The sequence below is a fragment of the Phyllobates terribilis genome, unplaced genomic scaffold (assembly GCF_046119375.1).
Source record: "Phyllobates terribilis strain yellow unplaced genomic scaffold, ASM4611937v1 Scaffold_4__5_contigs__length_816908805, whole genome shotgun sequence".
Classification (NCBI taxonomy): Eukaryota; Metazoa; Chordata; class Amphibia; order Anura; family Dendrobatidae; genus Phyllobates; species Phyllobates terribilis.
The window spans coordinates 641,769,585-641,774,207 of NW_027362764.1; positions in this window are offsets into that span (position 1 = coordinate 641,769,585).

The following is a 4,623-nucleotide window of genomic DNA, read 5'->3' on the forward strand; positions in this document are numbered from 1 at the left end:
TAGGAGAGGAATCCTAAGATCTGCCTCAACTCCCCGACAGTAGGGAGCCGCTTGTATTTTAAGGCCAATACCGGGTGGGTGCTGTCATGGGCTCCGAAAAATCCCGCTACCGGTAATAACTAAGACTTTCGCTGCGTCCAAAACGCTGTGTTCTAATGCCGCACTTTTGTTGTCAATACAAGTGGATCCACCGCATATAATGACATTTCAATCTGTCAATATCTGCAGCGAAGACTAGCATGTCCGCTACAGAAATTGACATGCTGAGGGTGAGTTTGGGTACGTGGCCACGATAAGGAGCCGCTGCGTATTTATGCAGCATCAAACCCGCAGCGTCCAGATGTTACAGCATAGGGGATGGGATCTCTAGAAATCCCATGTCAACTATGCGTGCATCTGAGGCTGCAGATCACTCATGGACACTGACATGCAGCACGTTTTTCAGGACCGCAGCATGTCAAATTCTCTTGCAGAGTCGCTAGTCTCCGCAACAGAAATTTGACCACTAGAATGCGATAAATCCGCATGGTTAAGTAAACATATGTGGATTTATCTGAGTTCAATAGAACGCAGCGTTTTGGACACTGCAAAAATATGCTACATCCAAAGTGCTGATACGTCCGGATTGTTGGCACATAGCCTAAAATTTAAAAAAAAATGGCTTGGACTCCTGTGTCATTTTTATAACCAACAGAGGGAAAGCCGACTGCTGGGAGCTGATATAAGTAGCCGGGAAAGGGGCCATTAGCCAAAAATGTTTCCTGGTTATTAATAACAGCCCACAGCTGTTTGCTTAGCCTTTACTGGCTAGATTACAGGGGGACCCCAGAAAAAAATTTACATAGGGTCCTCCTATAAAATCTAACCAGAAAAGGCTAAACAGACAACTGTGGGCTGATATTAATAGCCAGGGAAGGGGCCATGGATACTAGCCCCCTTCGAGGCTAATAATATCAATGCTCAGCAGTTCCAGAAATGGCATATCTATAAGATGCGCCAAATCTGGTGCTTAGCCTCCACTCTTCCCACTGCCGTGTAGCGTTGGTGAGTGGGGTTGGGGTTCATGTCAGCCTTGCATTTGCGGTCGAGATGAAGCCCAGGTTAGTAATGGAGGGCTTCTATAAGACGTCCCCATTACTAACCCTGTAGTAAAGTTTTCTACGCTTTTTCAATAAAGACACCGCAAGAATAAAGTTTTTTATTGAAATAATATGACACACAGTTTTAATAATTTTTTTATTGTTCTCTCAATACCCGATGCCCTCGATCTTCTGTAAAAAAACAAAAATAAAAAACAACCATATCCCTCACCTGTCCGCCGTCACAACGTAATCCAGATTGTCCCTCGGTGATCTGGGTCACTTCTACAGCAGCCACATCAATCACTGATGTGACTGCTGTAGAAGACAGCACTATACCCTGACAGGAGAGTAAAATCACTCCTGTCAGTGTACATTGCTCTGCTGCAGGCTGAGGTCAGGTGAGTTCATCAGCTGGAGATCAGCTGATCAGCCCCGGTGACCTCATACTTCATCAATACTGCATGGGAACATTCGTGAGAATATTCCCACACAGCACCGGTGCCGTAAACTGAGGTCCTGGAGCTGTCAGCTGATGAACTCGCGTGACCTCAGCCGGCAGCAGTGATGTACAATGCCGGGAGCGAGCGCGCTCCCTTCAGTGTACCGCTGGCCGCCGGGAGACATCGAGAGGACGGCGGGACACTGGGGGACGCCGGACAGGTGAGGATAAAAGGTGTTTTTTTATTTTAAATAGATTTTTATTTTAATTTTACACACCTTGCACAGCCCGGCTCGGCTGAGGAGACTACTGCTCCCCTCAGCCGCGCCGCTCTTGCTGTTATCAGCGGGAGCGGCTGTCGGATGATGGGGAAGTAGTCTTCTTCCCCGGCCCGGGCACCATTCTTTGAGCGTTTTTGCGTTGCAGAAACGCTACAAAGAATGGACATGCTGCGTATTTCCGCATCATGTGCACAGCACATCAGGTTTGCCATTGCATTAGCTGGCAGATGGATTACCTAGCATTTTTGGTGCATTTCCGCACGGAAAAAAAACACGAAAACACATCAAAAACGTTTAGTGTGCACTTAACCTAAAAGATTTTCTCAGCCTATAAAATTTCTAAAAAATAATAAAGAAAAACATATGATAATGAAAAAAATATTGTCATTTTTAATGTGTTTTGTAAAAAATAATGAACATCACAAATCAGCAAATAACACGGACATATTTGGTGTCCCTGTAATCGTAACGACCCGCAGAACACAGCAATCAGATTATTTACGGGAATCGGTAAATGACGTGAAAAAACATGGCGTGATTGATATTTTTTCTCTATTAAACTCATAACAAATGTAATAAAACTGTAATGCTGATGCCGTGTTCACACGTAGCGAAAATGCGGTGTTCTTTCTGCTGCTTTTTGTCTGAAGGTGTCCGCACCACACTACGCAGCAACAATCTTCCCTGATTATGGTGTGTTTGCTGCGTTTCTTTTATGCGTTTTCCTGCTTATTTGATGCGATTTTGGGGCAGATTATATGAAGCAGAAGTTTTTAACGCTTTTTAATAGTACACAAAAACTTGGATTCTGCACTTAAAAATGCAGCGGCGTTTTTTTACTTCATGTGTTTTTTTCAGAAGAAGCCTATAGAGAGAAAATGCTCCAAAACTGCAGAGTAGGGATGAGCGAGCGTGTATTGTTAACCCTTTTGGGCAAGCACGCTCGGGTGCTCGCCAAGTATTTTTGTTAGGCAATCCCTGCAGGTGTCACAGTTCTATACAACCGCGACACATGCAGCTGCAGTGGCTCAAACATAGCTGCCGAGCACACTGCAAATACTCAGCGAGCACTCAAGTGTGCTCTCCGAAAGAGTTAACAATACGCGCTCGCTCATTACTACCGCAGAGTTCAGCAGCGTCGTCAGACGCTTCTATGTGGAGCCTAAAAAAAATGCAGATACTTCATTAAGTGCAAAATCAAAGCTTTTCTGTACTATAAAAAGCACCTTAAAAACGCGGCTTCACATCTGCACCAGAAACGCATCAAATAATGGGGAGAAGATTGTTATTAGGTAGTTTGGTGCGGATATCTGCTGAAAACAAAAAACACAGTATTTCTGCAATGTGTGAACATGGCCTTACAGCCACAAAAAAGCCAGATGTCATATAGTGAAGCTACATAAAGATGAGGAAGTTCTGGCGGCTCCGACTGTGAATGAGGGAACAAAAAATAATCCTCAGGTCCCAACTAGAGATGAGCAGGATGCACAGATGATGTCATGCTCCTCTGACAACTCCTCCTGCTAGGGAAGAAATATAATGGTAAATGGGCGTGGATTGGGATGTGGCCAGGGGCGTGGCTGAGCTGATGAGGCGCTGATCAGCCTCGCGTTTACTCGCTAAAAATGTCGCTAACTTTTGTGTGACATTGGATCTGTGCTGAGGGTGACACATAATAGATCCTAATCTATTAGGGATCCTAATAGACTCCATGTAATTGGAATAGATGAGATATATAATATATAACCAGTGGTGTATCGAGGCTAATGGACCCGGAGGACGAATTGGACCGCCTCCCCTATCCTGATTATATATACATGTAAACCTAAATCCTGGTATATATGTCCCTTATCCTGGTCCCATCCTGATATATAGCCCCATCCTGGTATATAACCCCCCGTTCCGCCGCTTTTCTACATAGAAGTCATGAGGCACCAAAGAAGAAGTATAATGCCCCCCCCCCGTAGTCCGCCATACACTATAATGTACCACATAGTCCTCCATATAGTGTAATGCACTCCCCATAGTCCTCCATACAGTATAATGCACTTGCCATAGTCCTCCATACAGTATAATACACTTGCCATAGTCCTCCATACAGTATAATACACTCTCTATAGTATTCCATACAGTATAATGCACTCCTCATAGTCGTCCATATAGCATAATGCACCCTATAGTCCTCCATAAAGTATAATGCACTCCCCATAGTCCTCCATATAGTATAATGCACCTCCTTATATAATTCACTGCCCATAGTCCTTCATATTAGTATAATACACAGCTTAAAGCCTTCATATAATATAATGCACTCTCTGCAGTCCTCCATATTAGTATAATACACGGCCCATATCCTTCATATAATATAATGCACAGCACACAGTCCTCCATCTTAGTATAATACAAAGCCCATATCCTCCATATAGTATAATGCACAGCCCATATCCTCCATATAGTATAATGCACAGTCCATATCCTCCATATAGTATAATGCACAGTCCATATCCTCCATATAGTATAATGCACAGCCCATAGTCAACTATGTAATAGTATGGCCACCTTGTGCTCACTGGTTTTAAAAAAAAAAAACAGAACTAATCACCTTCCCTCTGCTTCCCCGCTGTGCAGCGTCCTCTTCTGAAGCTGGTAGCTAACTACAGCGTACAAACGATGGGAGCGCATGACATTACTGCCATGCACCCCCAGTCACATGCACGCCAGCGTCAGCTGCTGGCCTCTGATTGGCCAGCAGCATGTATTGCAGTGCACCGACCCAAAGGGTCTGTGCGCTGCAATACACTTCAGCTGAATGTGTGTCCAA